Source organism: Nerophis lumbriciformis, linkage group LG16 (assembly GCF_033978685.3).
Source record: "Nerophis lumbriciformis linkage group LG16, RoL_Nlum_v2.1, whole genome shotgun sequence".
Classification (NCBI taxonomy): Eukaryota; Metazoa; Chordata; class Actinopteri; order Syngnathiformes; family Syngnathidae; genus Nerophis; species Nerophis lumbriciformis.
In genome coordinates this window covers 8,599,599-8,619,964 of record NC_084563.2, presented here as the reverse complement: position 1 = coordinate 8,619,964, position 20,366 = coordinate 8,599,599, and the positions used below count along the sequence as shown (strand labels likewise).

At 33.8% G+C, this 20,366-nt stretch overlaps 1 protein-coding gene across 1 annotated transcript in view; it reads right to left on the bottom strand.

Moving 5' to 3' along the window:
- The window catches only part of LOC133616971 (teneurin-3), a 745,483-nt gene extending 740,433 nt beyond the window's left edge, over window positions 1–5,050 (bottom strand). The window contains exons 1-2 of the mRNA XM_061976582.2: window positions 4,398–5,050; window positions 119–558 (exon numbers count right to left, since the gene is read on the bottom strand). The gene's annotated coding sequence lies outside the window, so the exon portion shown is untranslated. The remainder of the gene's footprint in view (window positions 1–118; window positions 559–4,397) is intronic.
- Between the last annotated feature and the right edge of the window lie 15,316 nt (window positions 5,051–20,366).

Genomic DNA, 20,366 nt, shown 5'->3' with positions numbered 1-20,366 from the left:
GCAGCAGCGACGGTGGCATTGCGCGCGCACAACGCAAGCACAAATCCCCGTTATTACCGACAACATGCCACGCTAAAAAATAAAAACACGAAGAAGAACACAAAAACATCAAACTCACCCGCGTCAAACTTTCCCGGGTCCAAAGTTTGTCCCCCACGAAACACGGTGAACCGTTCCCCACTTTAGAGGTCCGTATCGCGGGGGTCCCGCGGTTATAGGTCGCGGGGCTGGGGGACGCGCGGTCCGGCGCGAGAAAGCTCACCTCCTCGGCTCCCGTGGATCGTCTGCACCGAGGTCAGGGTTTTACTCTCCGGGGGGGGAAAAAGGAGGTCCGGACGGGAATCGTGGATGAGGATGCTGCGTCCTCCGGACCGACGTGCACGTGAAGTGCGCGTCCCACCGCGCGCCTCTGGTCGACCTATCAGCACCGGAGTGGGCCGAGCGTGACGGGGAGAGGAGGGGAGGGGAGGGGCGGGAGGGAGTGTAGGGGGGCTGGGAGGATGATGAGGATGATAATGATGAAGATGATGAGGATGAGGATGATGAAGATGTTCACAGCTGCAACAAAATGACCCAACATGACCTTTGCAGATATAAATAACTCCAAATATTCAAACAAATATACATGAATATGCGGTGGCAAATGTAAATCAATTATTAATTACATTTCATTAAAAAGATTTGCCCATAAAAAAAGTTTTTGAGTGTATATATATATATTTCACTTTTTTTTTTCTTTTTTTAAATATTAATAAAGTTATTGTATTAATATATTTCATTATTTCACTTTTTTATTAATTCATAGATCAATATGGATGTAAGAATATAGCTAATTAAATGCATAATTAACCACTCAGTTATTAAATGTAAAAGAAAGTTAAAACAATAATTATGATAATAATACTTCCAAGAATACCAATTATGATTATATCAAACAATTTGAATTATAAGCTCAAAATATTTATATTACAATATTATATATATATATAAAATCACATTAATTAATTAAACATTAGTAATATTATTATTATAACATTAAAATATTATTATTAAATATTATTATTAAATATATATTTATTTGAGCTTGTATTTTAGAATTCAATGATAGTATAGTACAAACATCATAAAAAAGAATAGTCTTTATTGTCATTCTATTCTGTAATATTTGTACTAATGCCATAATGAAATTAAAAAAAAATTGTTAAAACACTTCAAGTTTAAATAATTGTATTTATAATAATAATACAATGATAAGTAGTATTAATGTTATTGTTACATTGCGTCATAATATTATCGTAATTTCAGCTTTTTTTCACAATTGTTCATTTATTATTATGGTATTAGTACGAATATCATACTTGTTCATTATCATTTATTGTAGTGGTTTCACTTATTAATTCATATATCAATATGGTTCTTTGGATGTAAGAATATAGCTAATTAAATTCATAATTAACCACTCAGTTATTCAATGTAAAATAAAGTTAAAACAATAATTACGATAATAATACTTCCAATAATAACAATTATTATTATTATATTATTAAAACTGAAACAAATACAATAAATGATAATTAAAAAGCATGACATTACCTTTGCAATAAATAACTCAAAATATGTCTTCAACCAAATGTGACAGTTGAGGGTTGATACATTAATATGCAGTAGCAAATGTAATTAAATTCTTAATTAAATTTCATTAAAAAGATTTGCCCATAAAAAAAGTTTTTGAGTGTATATATATTTCCCTTTTTTTTTTTTTAGGATTTTTTTTATATTAATAAAGTTATTGTATTAATATATTTCATTACTTTACTTGTTTATTAATTCATATATCAATGTGCATGTAAGAATATAGCTAATTAAATTCATAATTAACCATTCAGTTATTCAATGTAAAAGAAAGTTAAAACAATAATACGATAATAGTACATCCAAGAATAACAATTGTATCCAAAAATGTGAAATATAAGCTCAAAATATTTATAATATAACATTATATATAGACACACACACACACAGACACGCATACATACATACATACATACATACATACATACATATATATATATATATATATATATATATATATATATATATATATATACACACACACGTATGTATGTATGTATATATATTATATATATATATATATATATATATATATTTGTTATTTTTTAATAACATTAATTAATTAAACATTATTATTATTATTAAATACATATTTATTTGAACTTGTATTTTACCATTCAATTATGGTATAGTACACACATAAAAAAGAATAGTCTTTATTGTCATTCTATTCTGTAATATGTGTACTAATGCCATAATAATTAAATCAAAAATTGTAAACTACAAACTTAAATAATTGTATTTATAATAATAATAATAATATAAGTAGTATTAATGTTTTTTTTTGTTTGTTTTTTTGCATTACATCATATATTATTGTTGTTGTTATTATTATAACTAACAATTTCAGCTTATTTTTCACAATTTGTCATTTATTATTATGGTACTAGTACAAATGTCATATTGGTTCACTAATATTTATATTAATCATTTCACTTTTTTTATTGATTCATAGATCAATATGGATCTTTGTATGTAAGAATATAGATAAATAAATTAACCACTCAGTTATTCAATGTAAAGGAAATTTAAAACAATAAATATGATAATGATACTTCCAATAATCAAATCAAATCAACTTTATTAATAATTATAATATTAAAACTGAAACAAAAAAAATACATGATAATTAAAAAGTATGACATTTATACTTATACCATAGTTATCAAAAAAGTTTAAATATAAGCTAAAAATATTTTTTATGATAATATTATTAATAACATTATTACTGGTATTATTAATAATAATAATACTATAAATTATAACATTAATTAAGTAAATGTTATAAAATTAAAATATTATCATTAAATATATATATATATATATATATATATATATATATATATATATATATATATATATATATATAAATATATATATATATTTCAACTGGTATTTTAGGATTTAATTATGGTATAGTACAAACATAAAATAGAATAGTCTTTATTGTCATTTTATTCTATCATATTTGTACTAATTCCATAATAATTACATTAAAAATTGTAAACTACAAGTTTAAATAATTGTATTTATACTAATAATAATAATATAAGTAGTATTCATGTTTTTTGTTTTGTTTTTTTACATTACATTACGTTACATATATTAGCGTTATTGTTATTATAACTATAATAATTTCATTTTATTTTTCACAATTTTTCATTTATTATTATGGTATTAGTAAAAATATCATACTTGTTTATTAATATGTATATTAATCATTTCACTTTTTTATTAATTCATAGATCAATATGAATCTTTGGATGTAAGAATATAGCTAATTAAATTCATAATTAACCACTCAGTTATTCAATGTAAAAGAAAGTTAAAACAATAATTACGATAAAAATACTTCAAATAATAATAATATGTATAATAATAATAAATGTTAATTAAAAAGTATGACATTTATACCTATACCATAGTTATCAAAAAAATTAAAATATAAGCTCAACATATGTTTTATGATAATATTATTAATAACATTATTACTGGTATAATTAATATTAATAATATAAATTATGAAATTAATTAATCAAATATTAGTCTAACATAAAAAAAGTATTATTATTAAAAATATAACTATTTTAACTTGTATTTTAGGATTTAATTATGGTAAAGTACAAACATCATAAAATAGAACCGTCTTTATTGTAATTCTATTCTATGATATCTGTACTAATGCCATAATAAGTACATTAAAAATTGTAAACTACAAGCTTAAATAATTGTATTTATAATAATAATAATAATAATATTAGTTTTTTTGTTGTTGTTTTTTACATTACATCATATATTATTGTTGTTATTATATCTATAATAATTTCAGCTTATTTTTCAAAATGTTTTATTTATTATTATGGTACTAGTACAAATATCATACTTACATAGATGGATAGATTTAGACACCTAATGATAAAGATTAAGGGTTATTTAATGTCCTCGACTAGCGTTATGGACTCATTTTGCTTCATTTTACTTCTCGTTGCCTTATTTGTATTTGACTTTATTAAATGTTTGGGTAGAATTTTTATGAAACAAAACTGTTTTTTTTTAAGTCATATAGAAATGTATCAAAGCGGTTTTATTTATTTTATGGAGGATTGTAATTTATCATACAGCTGGCACCCAATATTATTAAAAAGTATTGATTTTGAATGGAGAATTGACTCTGAATCGAATCGTTACCCTCCCAAAGAATCAAATCAAAAGATTCACGGCCCTACCTGTACACGACATTCTATTTTATACTCTTTTATTCTTACCTGTGAAAGATGTCCTTGGCACAATGTGCAGCCATCCTTGCAGTTGCAGAATTGTTTTTTTTCTCTTCCAAACAAAGATAAGAATTGTTAAGAATGAAAATTGATCTTTTTCTCTTTAAAAAAAAAAAAAAAAATAGTGTAAAAGAAGACAAATACATTCAAACGTGGCAATTCTCGCCAAATGATGAAAATTTCTGTATTATTTGAACAAACCGTCGGCTGTAAAGGAGTTGATTGCAGATTACTGACAGTCAGTGAAAGCATCACCGCTGCCCATTTAAGCAACAGCAATAAATTGTTAAAAATATACAAATAATAATAAATTGCGATATACACATTTTAACAACTAAACTGTTAACATTTCTGAATGAAAAGGTGAGTGTCCGACTAATGACTATTATGGGATGCAGGTGCGTTCAAAGTGTGCAGGATGAAGTAGAACAGCAACATTTTTAAGAATCTTGAATCCAGATTCGTATCAACCTCAAAATCTAAGCACATGTTCCTTATCACATTTCTGATAGTTCCTAAAAGTTCCATCAAAATCCACACTTGATGAAATGTGTTACCAACTGACTAACAGACAAACACCTGGCGGAGGTAATGAGATGGACAAACCTGAATTATCCCCGTGTTTTGTTCCTTTTGTTGATGAAAACTTCTTGATATCCATGTTTACATGCACCCCCATGACCCCAAATGGGACAAGCGGTAGAAAATGCATGGATGGATGAACATGCTTGCCATACTGCCTGTGGCTTCTTCTTCAGGCTACTCTACGCAGCTGCTGCCTCTCTGGTGGACTCCGGTACTGCACGCTACTTCCCAGAGATACATGCTAAATTGATTTTGTATATTTAGTAGCCTAAATATATATTTTTTTATTTTTTTATATATTAAACATGCTTCACAGATGAGAGGATTTGGCAAGCACCGTTTTGTCCTACTAATTTCAGCGATCCTCGAACTCGCCGTGGTTTGTTTGCACGTACAACTTTCTCCGAGGCTGCCACAGAAAGACGTGTTTTATGCCACTCTTTCGTTGTCTCATTTTGTCCACCAAACTTTTTTTGCTGTGCATGAATGCACAAAAGTGAACTTTGTTGATTGTATGGATTTGCCGGAGTGTTAATTGCGTGCGATTTAGTAAGACTGCAATTCAAAAGTGGTGCAGATTGCTTTATTTAGATAAGGATTTTGCGTGTACTATACATGGCATCACCATGGAGACACTCATTTACTGCACATTCATGTTATCATGCTCCTACCTGTGGTGATTTGTTATGTTTTCAAACACGCAGGAGACATGTATCACTTTTTATGGGCATTTTAGATTGAAGCTTTTTTTTTTTTCTGACAGCCGAAAGTGCGCTCATTGGGGAGAGGCTGGACATTACTCCGCTTTAAGAAGTTTTTATAATATAAGAAATATTTTAATAATATACATTCTATGTGAAGAAGAAAAAAAAACGTAATTAGAAAAGGGACAGTAAAAAACATTGATTGAATTTGTTTTTATCAGCGCCTTAAATCCTCTGGGAGCTATAAATCTATAAAATTATGTTGCTGAATAGACGATATGTCTAACATTGTTTATTGCTGACCACAACCCACACACATAGGACTACTGTTGTCCTAATACCAATATTTTGGTACCGGTACCAGTACCAAAATGTATTTTGATACTTTTCGATACTTTTCGATACTTTTCTAAATAAAAGGGAACACAAAAATGTGCATTATTGGCTTTATTTTAACAAAGAATCTTAGGGTACATTAAATATTTGTTTATTATTGTAAGTTTGTCCTTAAATAAAATAGTGAACATACAAGACAACTTGTCTTTTATTAGTAAGTAAACAAACAAAGACTACTAATTAGTCTGCTGACATATGCAGTAACATATTGTGTCATTTATCTACCTATTATTTTGTCGACATTATTAAGGACAAGTGGTAGAAAATGAATTATTAATCTACTTGTTCATTTACTGTTAATATCTGATTATTTTCTGTTTTAACATGTTCTATCTACACTTCTGTTAAAATGTAATAATCACTTATTCTTCTCTTGTTTGATACTTTACATTAGTTTTGAATGATACCACACATTTGGGTATCAATTTGATACCAAGTAGTTACAGGATCATACATTGGTCGTATTAAAAGTCCTCATGTGTCCAGGGACATATTTCCTGACTTTATAAATATAATTAAAATTGAAAAAAAAAAACGAATGAAGATTTTGTGATGCCAAAAAATATTGATGTAACCATAGTAGTATCGACTACATACGCTCCTGCACTTGGTATCATTACAGTGGATGTCAGGTGTAGATCCACCAATGGTGTTTATTTACATTTTGACGCCGGTGAGTGACGGTGTGTAGTGCAGCATGTTTAGCTATTCCTCGTCCTGCAGTGATAATGTTACTTGAAAGACACTTACTTTATTTGTCGCCATGGAGACGAGGATTGTAAGTACTCTGTGATTGTGCACTGCCGAACATGCTCCTCTCCTCGTAAACTAGCAATGACACGTTGTGAGTACCCGCCCCCGGATGCGCCTTATAGTATGGAAAATACGGTATAATGGAGTAACAACGAAAATGATAGGAAAATGTAAAAAATGTACAAAAGTCCACCATTGTCCCTTGAGGGTCACCCACCATCTGCTAAGCCAACGTGACGCAGACAAATGCACTTTTGATTACCGGTACAAATGGATTCAAAAAACTGTCAGACATGCTAAAGGTTTTAAGTGTTGTACGTGCATACACATGTTTTAAATTATATTTTCCTCTAAGATTATTTTTCTCCCCTTTAGTTGAGAAGAATTGTTGTACATTCTTGGCTAGCAGGTTATAGTTTGCTTTGTACATCATTTTACATGTTTGCAAATGCACCAAATCGTTGAATTTCAATATTTATGATTTAATAAATAAAGTGTTTGTATGTTCTCTATATCCAACATTATGTATTATTATAACTGATCTTTTTTGTAACACAGTTAGTGAATGAAGTGCACATTTGTAGTTATTTCCCCATATTTCTACACAATAACTCAGATATGTAACACTAGTAAGCAGTAGAGAATATGAAGTGATTTTTGGTCTAGAACATGTTTTGCTTTATTCATTATTGACATGTTTCTTGCTGCTTTATGTTGAATATTTTTTACATGAGATTTCGAGTTCATTTTACCATCTACAAACCCCGTTTCCATATGACTTAAGAAATTGTGTTAGATGTAAAAATAAACGGAATACAATGATTTGGAAATCATTTTCAACCCATATTCAGTTAAATATGCTACAAAGACAACATATTTGATGTTCAAACTGATAAACATTATTTTGCAAATAATCATTAACTTTAGAATTTAATGCCAGAAACACGTGACAAAGAAGTTGGGAAAGGTGGCAATAAATACTGATAAAGTTGAGGAATGCTCATCAAAGACTTATTTGGAACATCCCACAGGTGTGCAGGCAAATTGGGAACAGGTGGGTGCCATGATTGGGTATAAAAGTAGATTCCATGAAATGCTCAGTCATTCACAAACAAGGATGGGGCGAGGGTCACCACTTTGTCAACAAATGCCTGAGCAAATTGTTGAACAGTTTAAGAAAAACCTTTCTCAACCAGCTATTGCAAGGAATTTAGGGATTTCACCATCTACGGTCCGTAATATCATCAAAGAGTTCAGAGAATCTGGAGAAATCACTGCACGTAAGCAGCTAAGCCCGTGACCTTCGATCCCTCAGGCTGTACTGCATCTACAAGCGACATCAGTGTGTAAAGGATATCACCACATGGCCTCAGGAACACTTCAGAAACCCACTGTCAGTAACTACAGTTGGTCGCTACATCTGTAAGTGCAAGTTAAAACTCTCCTATGCAAGGCGAAAACCGTTTATCAACAACACCCAGAAACGCCGTCGGCTTCGCTGGGCCTGAGCTCATCTAAGATGGACTGATACAAAGTGGAAAAGTGTTCTGTGGTCTGACGAGTCCACATTTCAAATTGTTTTTGGAAACTGTGGACGTCGTGTCCTCCGGACCAAAGAGGAAAAGAACCATCCGGATTGTTGTAGGCGCAAAGTGTAAAAGTCAGCATGTGTAATGGTATGGGGGGTGTATTAGTGCCTAAGACATGGGTAACTTACACATCTGTGAAGGTGCCATTAATGCTGAAAGGTACATACAGGTTTTGGAGCGACATATGTTGCCATCCAAGCAACGTTACCATGGACGCCCCTGCTTATTTCAGCAAGACAATGCCAAGCCACGTGTTACATCAACATGGCTTCATAGTAAAAGAGTGCGGGTACTAGACTGGCCTGCCTGTAGTCCAGACCTGTCCCCCATTGAAAATGTGTGGCGCATTATGAAGCATAAAATACCACAACAGAGACCCCCGGACTGTTGAACAACTTAAGCTGTACATCAAGCATGAATGGGAAAGTATTCCACCTGAGAAGCTTAAAAAATGTGTCTCTTCAGTTCCCAAACGTTTACTGAGTGTTGTTAAAAAGAAAAGCCATGTAACACAGTGGTGAACATGCCCTTTCCCAACTACTTTGGCACGTGTTGCAGCCATGAAATTCTAAGTTAATTATTATTTGCAAAAAAAAAAAAAAGTTTATGAGTTTGAACATCAAATATGTTGTCTTTGTAGCATATTCAACTGAATATGGGTTGAAAATGATTTGCAAATCATTGTATTCCGTTTATATTTACATCTAACACAATTTCCCAACTCATATGGAAACAGGGTTTGTATTATTACACCCAAAAATGTGTCTTCTTTTACCCTTTCAATGTCTACTCCGTCTATTTGTGTTTGTGTTTGACTTTCTCTGTGTAAAAAAGTCGACCACTGCAGAGGAGGATATTTATACACACTTACAGTCTACTAAAGATGTTGGGTTTTTTTTGCAGTCAAAACAAGAAGACAGTGCTGGCACTGGAAGGCCCGTAAGAAAATATTTGGGGAAAAAATGCTGTAAATACTCCCCGGAGGAAGCTCATATTCTGTGTATATATATATAAATAAATATATATATATATACATATATATATATATATATATATATATATATATATATATATATATATATATGTATGTGTGGGGAAAAAATTCACAAGACTATTTCATCTCTACAGGCCTGTTTCATGAGGGGGGTACCCTCAATCGTCAGGAGATTTTAATGGGAGCATTCGCATACCATGGTTTATATAGGGCACAGAGTGGGTGGGTACAGGCTGGCCTAGGGGCGTGGTGATTGGTTCATGTGTTACCTAGGAGGTGTTTCCGTCTATGGCGGCATGTTGTTACAATTTCGCTGCGCTTGTTGAGGGATGACAGGTCTGGACGGTAAATAATAAACAGTTTCTCTTTCAAGCATAGGTTGCATCTTTTATTACCACTATTGTAAGGTGTGCTGGATGCAAGAATTTGCCATGTTATTGAATATTCAACATTATTGTCTTTGAGGTCCCAAATGTGTTTGCTGAGTTCTGTGGTATTTCGCAGGTTTTTGTTCCTGAAAGAAGCCTTGTGGTTGTTCCATCTGGTTTTGAATTCACCCTCGGTTAATCCTACATATGTGTCGGATGTGTTAATGTCCTTGCGTATTACCTTAGATTGGTAGACAACTGATGTTTGTAAGCATCCCCCGTTGAGGGGGCAATCAGGTTTCTTTCGACAGTTACATGCTTTGTTGGTTTTGGAGTCGTTCTGACTGGGGGTCGACGGCTCATTTGCAATTGTTTTGTTGTGGTTTGAGATGATTTGTCGTATATTGTTCATGCAGCTGTAGCTCAATTTGATGTTGTTCTTGTTGAATACTTTTCTTAGGTTGTTGTCTTTGGGAAAGTGTTTGTCAATCAGGTTGAGGAATTTGTGTCCAATGTTCGTTGAGACGTTTTTGCTGTATGGGGGGTTGTACAGCAAAAACGTCTCAAACACATGAACCAATCACCACGCCCCTAGGCCAGCCTGTACCCACCCACTCTGTGCCCTATATAAACCATGGTATGCGAATGCTCCCATTAAAATCTCCTGACGATTGAGGGTACCCCCCTCATGAAACAGGCCTGTAGAGATGAAATAGTCTTGTGATTTTTTTCCCCACACATACATATATTGCGCTCTACTACGGTATCGAGCACTATTTTTTGGATAACCTTATTAAGACATATATATATATATATATATATATATATATATATATATACACATATATATGGCTGTTTACTAATTGGCACCACTTCTGGGGGTCTTGCTCTGACAGCAGCAGAAGGAGTAATGAAAAAGGTGGGCAGGGTGCTTCAAGGTGTGAATGGAAGTGTCAGAGGAAGGCTAAAGAAAGACGTTTGATTGTTCCGTTTGCATTTTAACCCTGTGGAACACTCTGGGAGCTCTCTCCGTGAGAAGTGCCACTCAAAGGGGTCATACTATATATTCTTTTCTACTTTTAAAAGTTAAAGTATCAATGATAGTCACACACACACACTAGGTGTGGCGAAATTATCCTCTGCATTTGACCCATCACCCTTGATCACCCCTTGGGAGGTGAGGGGAGCAGTGAGCAGCAGCGGTGGCCGCGCCCGGGAATCATTTTTGGTGATTTAACCCCCAATTCCGACAAAGCAGGGAGGTAATGGCTCCCATTTGTATAGTCTTTGGTATGACTCGGCCGGGGTTTGAACTCACGACCTACCCATCTCAGGGCGGACACTCTAACCACTAGGCCACTGAGCAGGTTCCTTATGGTCTACATCGGTGTTTTTCAAGCTTTTTTTTTTTCATTGACAAAATGCAGAGGCCCCCCACCAGCAGAAAACATCAAAAAATGAAACTCAGTAGTCGATATTGACAATAAAAAGTCGTTCTGGCAAGTGTTGGATAGGACTTTAAACCATAACCATCACTATAGCTCTTGTCTCAAAGTACTCTCACCACCTGTCACATCACGCTGTGACTTGTTTGGAGGTTTTTGCTGTTTTCCTGTGTGCATTGACTTGCGCTCTTATTTTGGTGGCTTTTCCTGTTTTGTTGGTATTTTCCTGTGGCAGTTTCATGTCTTCCTTTGAGTGCTATTCCCCGCACCTGCTTTGTTTTAGCAACAAAGAATATTTCACTTGTTGCTTTCCTTCTTTGTGGGGACATTGTTGATTGTCATGTCATGTTCAGATGTACTTTGTGGACACTGTCTCTGCTCCACAGTAAGTCTTTGCTGTCGTCCAGCATTCTGTTTCTGTTTACTTTGCAGCCAGTTCAGTTTTAGTTTTGTTTTCCATAGCCTTCCCTAAGCTTCAAAGCCTTTTCTTAGGGGCACTCGCCTTTTGTTTATTTGTGGTTGAAGCATTAGTTACAACGTTTACAAAGCAGTTAGCTACCTGCTGCCACCTACTGATATGGAAGAGTATTACACGGTTACTCTGCCAAACTCTAGACAACACCGACACTTAACAACGGCACATTATTTGCAGATTATAATTACTGGTTTGCATAAAATATTTTCAATTACATAATCTCGCACGGCACACCAGACCGCGGCACAGTGGTTGAAAAACCCTGGTCTACATAATGTAATGGTGGTTCTTTCATCAAAATGTCGCATTGATGATGTTTTTCAGACCGTTTTAAAGCTGCTTTTCAGGACGTGCTATTTTATCTACGTGCCTCCACTTCGACAGTGTCTACCCCCCGTTACTTTGTCGTAGTTTTTAGCGCTTCCATATCGAGTCCACTGATGGGTATCAGGACTATACGCTGCTTTGTATTAGAAATGGCAACAGTGGACGTATGCATAATGATGCAATATGTGCATACAGCTAGCCTAAATAGCATGTTAGCATTTATTAGCTTGCAGTCATGCACTGACCAACTATGCCTGATTAGCACTCCAGCAAATCAATAAAATCAACAAAGTTCACCTTTGTGCATTCACGCACAGTATAAAACGTTTGGTGGACAAAATGAGACAAATGAGGAGTGGCATAAAACACGTCTTCCTGTGGCAGCCTCGGCAAAAGTTGTACATGTAAACAAACTACGATGAGTTCAAGGATCGCTGAAATTAGCAGGACAAAACGGTGCTTGCCAAATACTCTCATCAGTGAAGCATGTTTGATATAAACAGTGGGATTTGTAACAATTAGGAAGGTTTGTCCTCCTACAGAAAATGTATTAAAACGAAAACTTTTTTTTCTTCTTCATCTTTATCCATTTTCACACATCTCCGAAAGAGGTCCAGGGAGCATGCACTAAAGTCACACTTGGAGAAAATGTCAAATTCCAAACGGCTAGTTTCCTGGAAATATGAATGAAGACAAGATTGTTTTATTGACATCTCAGCAAATACACAAAAAAACAGGCACCAATAGGTAAGAAAAGTTGACTTATGCACAATAATCTTGTGCATTGACAAGGACGATAAAATAAGCATTTTTAGATTCGTGCCAACAAAGACACACAAAATGTACAAGCCACTCGCATGCATGACGTCTGGCAACGGCAAGCAAGGCGTGTTAAAAGTTGACAGTGATTCATTGTACAGAAATAAAGTAAAGACTGAGCGTGCAGGTGATTATACGCTTTGATATCAACAAGAGTGCACTTATTTTTACACTTGCATGGCACTGTTGAAAAAAAATGACACTCGTTGACACATCGGAGTTGCTAATTCCCTTTGCATGATCAATAAAGTTACGGCTAAGCGTTTCCAGTCATCCCTCGATTATGACTGTTAATAATGAATAAATATAATACATTTTTGCAAATTAGGAATTATTACCGTATTTTCCGGACTATAAGGCGCACTTACAATCTTTTTTTTCTCTCTCAAAACTCGACAGTGCGCCTTATAACCCGGTGCGCCTAATGTAAGGAATGAGTTTGGTTGAGCTTACCCTCCTCGAAGCCATTCTATTTGGTACATGGTGTAATGATAAGTGTGACCAGTAGAAGGCAGTCAAATGTAAGAGATAAGTGTAGGCTGCACTATGATGGCATTATTAGGGTGTGTGTATAAGGTAAGACATATTAGCTGGCGTTTTGTTATATATATATATATATATATATATATATATATATATATATATATATATATATATATATATATATATATATATATATATATATATATATATATGTATGTGTGGGGAAAAAAATCACAAGACTATTTCATCTCTACAGGCCTGTTTCATGAGGGGGGGGTACCCTCAATCATCAGGAGATTTTAATGGGAGCATTCACATACCATGGTTTGTATAGGGCACAGAGTGGGTGGGTACAGGCTGGCGTAGGGGCGTGGTGATTGGCTCATGTGTTACCTAGGAGGTGTTTCCGTCTGTGGCGGCATGCTGTTACAATTTCGCTGCGCTTGTTGAGGGATGACAGGTCTGGACGGTACATAATAAACAGTTTCTCTTTCAAGCATAGGTTGCATCTTTTATTACCACTATTGTAAGGTGTGCTGGATGCAAGAATTTGCCATGTTATTGAATATTCAACATTATTGTCTTTGAGGTCCCAAATGTGTTTGCTGAGTTCTGTGGTATTCCGCAGGTTTTGGTTCCTGAAAGAAGCCTTGTGATTGTTCCATCTGGTTTTGAATTCTCCCTCGGTTAATCCTACATATGTGTCGGATGTGTTAATGTCCTTGCGTATTACCTTAGATTGGTAGACAACTGATGTTTGTAAACACCCCCCGTTGAGAGGGCAATCAGGTTTCTTTCGACAGTTACAGCCTTTGTTGGTTTTGGAGTCGCTCTGTCCGGGGGCCGACGGCTCATTTGCAATTGTTTTGTTGTGGTTTGAGATGATTTGTCGTATATTGTTCATACAGCTGTAGCTCAATTTAATGTTGTTCTTGTTGAATACTTTTCTTAGGGTGTTGTCTTTGGGAAAGTGTTTGTCAATCAGATTGAGGAATTTGTGTCCAATGTTAGGTGAGACGTTTTTGCTGTATATATATATATATATATATATATATATATATATATATATATATATATATATATATATATATATATATATATATATATATAAAAAATCCCCTGACGTGTATGGAAACCTGCGAAACAGGCTTGTAGGGATGATATAGCCTATAGGTTGTTTCCTGACCTAATATATATTCCACTCCACCCCGGTATTGAGTACTGTATAGAGCAGGGGTGCTCATTACGTCGATCGCAATCTACCGGTCGATCTCGGAGGGTGTGTCAGTCGATCACCAGCCAGGCATTAAAAAAATAGTCCTAAAAATGAGCGATCATAAATCTTCACTATGACGTCACTTTTGTCACTTGATTGACATTCACGGCACCCGAGGGTCTTCTGAGATGACGCTGGCTGCTGCCAGCTCATTAAAATTACCGACTGGAAGGCGAGAAACACTTTATTTCAACAGACTCTGGCGCCGTACCTGTCGTCAAAACTCCAAAGACCGACTGCACAGTTGCACAATAAAAGCTCTGCTTCATCCTGCCTGCGCTACCAAAATAAGAGTCTCAGAAAGCTGGCGTGCACAAGCTAGCAAGCTACGGAGTTTGCCGACAATGTATTTCTTGTAAAGTGTATACAAAGGAGTACGGAAGCTGGACAAATAAGATGCCAAAAACCAACCACTTTCATGTGGTATTGGACAGAAAGGAGGACTTTTTTTCTCCTCCATTCGAAAATGCGGACGTTATCATCACCACTGTCTGATTCCAATCAATGCAAGTCATCACAATCAGGTAATACACCAACTTATATTCTTGTCTTCATGAAAGAAAGGAATCTATATGTGTTAAACATGCTTGTATTATCTTTAACCACCTTTAACTTGTTAACAATATTAACTATATGTGTTAAACATGCTTGTATTATCTTTAACCACCTTTAAGTTGTTAACAATATTAACTATATGTGTTAAACATGCTTGTATTATCTTTAACCACCTTTAAGTTGTTAACAATATTAACTATATGTGTTAAACATGCTTGTATTATCTTTAACCGCCTTTAAGTTGTTAACAATATTAACTGTGTGTTAAACATGCTTGTTTTATCTTTAACCACCTTTAAGTTGTTAACAATATTAACTATTTGTGTTAAACATGCTTGTATTATTTTTAACCACCTTTAACTTGTTAACAATATTAACTATATGTGTTAAACATGCTTGCATTATCTTTAAACACCTTTAACTTGTTAACAATATTAACTATATGTATTAAACATACTTGTATTATCATTAAACACCTTTAATGTATTAACAATATTAACTATATGTGTTAAACATGCTTGCATTATCATTAAACACCTTTAACTTGTTAACAAAAACATATATTTCATAAATAAGTAAATATAAATTATATATATGAATGAGGTAGATCCCCATGACTTGATCAATTGAAAAGTAGCTCGCCTGCAGAACAAGTGTGAGCACCCCTGGTATAAAGGATAAACCACAGAAACCTCGACTATATACGTGTACATACATATATATATATATATATATATATATATATATATATATATATATATATATATATATATATATATATATATATATATATATATATATATATATATATATATATATATACTGTATATATATATATATATATATATATATATATATATATATATATATATATATATATATATACTGTATATATATATATATTTATTTATTTATATATATATATATATATATATATATATATATATATATATATATACATATATATATATATATATATATATATATATATATATATATATATATATATATATATATATATATATATATATATGGTAACTCTTTAGTATGCGCAACATATTCACCATTAATTAGTTGCTTATTAACATGCAAATTAGTAACATATTGGCTCTTAATTAGTCATTTTTAGGTATATATATATATATATATATATATATATATATATATATATATATATAAAACATGCAAATTAGTAACATATTGGCTCTGAGTGAGTCATTAAGTACTTATTAATGCCTTATTCTGCATGGCCTTATTATACAACCAGTAAGCCACTAACTAAGTGTCTTCCCTCAATAACCTCAGAATTATTGCTGATTAGTAACCCTAACCCTAACCCTAACCCTAACCCTAACCCTTATATGTTCCTCTAGTGTCCAAATAACTTGAAATTATGTCTTTGTTACTTAGAATATGTTCCCCATACTAAAGTGTAACCATATATATATATATATATGTATATATATATATATATATATATATATATATATACATATATATATATATATATATATATATATATATATATATATATATATATATATATATATGTATATATATATGGCAAATTCTTGCATCCAGCACACCTTACAGTAGTGGTAATAAAAGATGCAACCTATGCTTGAAAGAAAAACTGTTTATTATTTACCGTCCAGACCTGTCATCCCTCAACAAGCGCAGCGAAATTGTAACAGCATGCCGCCACAGACGGAAACACCTCCTAGGTAACACATGAGCCAATCACCACGCCCCTACACCAGCCTGTACCCACCCACTCTGTGCCCTATATAATCCATGGTATGTGAATGCTCCCATTAAAATCTCCTGATGATTGAGGGAACCCCCCCTCATGAAACAGGCCTGTAGAGATGAAATAGTCTTGTGATTTTTTTTCCCACACATACATACATATATATATATATATATATATATATATATATATATAAACACAAAGTTACTTTGCATGCAGTTGGCTTTTTTTGAAACCCAACGCGGCCCCCCAGTCAAAAGATTTGGACACCCCTGTTTCAGGTCATATCGCCCAACCCTACTGGGGAGGTGTACCTATTTTAATGGCCGGCGAGGGGTCAGCGCTTTCAGGCCAAGTTGACATATTGCTGGAGTGGAAATTGCCTTGAGTGCTGCTGGTGGTTACTCCAAGGGAACATCATCTTGATGAAGACCCCCCCTCTACGCACACACCTCCGCCTCCAGCCTATTTCAGACTTGAAGCCAAATCACATTTACTTTGAATTAGCGCGGAGATGGAAGCAAACAAACGAGGGGGCCGCTATCAGATGGGCTTCAAATGATAGCGTTCAGAGCGCAGAGAGCCGGGGGGAGGGGGGAAGCGGACTTTCATTAATTACCAAAGCAACAGGCCGTTAATCCCACTAGAAAGGCATTTTCAGCCAGTGTCATTTTAGATGTGAGCCCAACAATACCAGCGCCAGATCACAGGCTGGGCTCCCAGCGCCCATATCTCAACAGGGGGGCCCGACCACTGGAGCTCTGACGGAGCACTTTTTTTCTTTCCTTGTCGTTTAATCCCCCTTCCTGAATTTAGCCCGCGTCGGACCACATGCGGCGATGAAGTTATCAGCCAGGACAGCTTTTCTCCCAGCAGAAGCAGGGGCGGCCTTTGAGTCGTCCATTGTCGCCCCGGCACATCAAAACAAGGAAGAAAGAAAAAACTCGCCTCCGTCAAAATGCATTATCTGCATGAAAGGCGGTCGGCCGACAATCAAGCTCTGCCATTCCATCTTCTGTCAAGGGCGCGCAGAAGAAGAGCAAAGAAAGGACATTTCTTCTTACTTACAAAAAAGCAAAGGGAGGAATTCAGCTGCAGCCTCGGGGTCTCTCACTTACACAAACCCTTCTATTTTAGCTTCTCCCTTCATGTAATATTCGTGGAGGCCTTTTAGAACACTTGGAAGTTAGTTACCAAGCAACAAATATTAGGCGGGAACAATGCTACACGGGAGGGTTAATGATAGGTTAACAGTCCCCTGACTCTTTTTTTAGTCCTTTTATTATTTTTGTGTGCTAAACACTCCTTTGCTGCAGACCATAAATTTAAAAAAATATACATAATTTTTTATAGGTTTATGATTTATAGTTTTTTTTGTATATCAGTAGCAAAAAATCTAGCATAAAACGTTAGCATGCTAACGGTAACATGGTAAAATTGCCATGTTTATATAAGAAAAAAGTTAGCATCCTTCCAAGATGACGCTAAGTATCTAAAAATATATGATATAAAGGTTTAAACTATTTTTTTCTACAAAAAAAGCTAGCATAAAATGTTAGCATCCTAATGTTAGCATGATGACATACACAACGGTAACATGGTCAAATTGCCATGCTAATAAAATAGTTAGCATGCTTCCAAGATGGCACTAAGTATATACATACATATATACATTATAAAGATTTAAAACAAAAAAACAAAAAATTGCAAAAAAATCTGGCATAAAATGTTAGCGTCCTAATGTTAGCATGATGACATAGGAATAGTTAGCATGCTTCTATGATGGCGCCAACTATCAATATAAATGAAAATTAGGTTTAAACATACAAAAAAAAAGCTAAAAAGTTAGCATAGAATGTAAGTGTTCAACATTTAACGAGATGACATGAGAAAAGTTAGCGTACTCTTATAATTGGCGCAGAGTATGAAAATCTATGGATTTTAGGTTTAAACATTCCAAATTAGCTAAAAAGCTAGCATAAAATTTTAGCGTCCTAACGTTAGCATGATGATATCGGAAAAGTTAGCATACTTCCATGATGGCGCCAAGTAACAATATCCATGAAAATGAGGTTTAAACATACAAAAAAAGCTAAAAAGCTAGCATAAAATGTTAGCATGCTAACGGTAACATGGTAAAATTGCCATGTTTATATAAGAAAAAAGTTAGCATCCTTCCAAGATGACGCTAAGTATCTAAAAATATATGATATAAAGGTTTAAACTATTTTTCTCTACAAAAAAAGCTAGCATAAAATGTTAGCATCCTAATGTTAGCATGATGACATACACAACGGTAACATGGTCAAATTGCCATGCTAATATAAAAAAATAGTTAGCATGCTTCCAAGATGGCGCTAAGTATATACATATATATATATATGTTATAAAGATTTAAAACCAAAAACAAAAAATTGCAAAAAAATCTAGCATAAAATGTTAGCGTCCTAATGTTAGCATGATGACATAGGAATAGTTAGCATGCTTCTATGATGGCGCCAACTATCAATATAAATGAAAATTAGGTTTAAACATACAAAAAAAAAGCTAAAAAGTTAGCATAGAATGTAAGCGTTCAACATTTAACGAGATGACATAAGAAAAGTTAGCGTACTCTTATAATTGGCGCAGAGTATGAAAATCTATGGATTTTAGGTTTAAACATTTCAAATTAGCTAAAAAGCTAGCATAAAATTTTAGTGTCCTAACGTTAGCATGATGACATCGGAAAAGTAAGCATACTTCCATGATGGCGCCAAGTATCAATATCCATGAAAATGAGGTTTAAACATACAAAAAAAGCTAAAAAGCTAGCATAAAATGTTAGCAGGCTAACGGTAGTATGGTAAAATTGCCATGCTAATATAAAAAAAAAGTTAGCATGCTTCCAAGATGACACTAAGTATCTAAAAATATATGATATAAAGGTTTAAACTAATTTTTCTACAAAAAAAAGCAAGCATAAAATGTTAGCATCCTAATGTTAGCATGATGACATACACATCGGTAACATGGTAAAATTGCCATGCTAATATAAAAAAATAGTTAGCATACTTCCAAGATGGCGCTAAGTATATAAATATATATATATGTTATAAAGATTTAAAACAAAAAACAAAAAATTGCAAAAAAATCTAGCATAAAATGTTAGCGTCCTAATGTTAGCATGATGACATAGGAATAGTTAGCATGCTTCTATGATGGCGCCAACTATCAATATAAATGAAAATTAGGTTTAAACATACAAAAAAAAGCTAAAAAGTTAGCATAGAATGTAAGCGTTCAACATTTAACGAGATGACATAAGAAAAGTTAGCGTACTCTTATAATTGGCGCAGAGTATGAAAATCTATGGATTTTAGGTTTAAACATTCCAAATTAGCTAAAAAGCTAGCATAACATTTTAGCGTCCTAACGTTAGCATGATGACATCGGAAA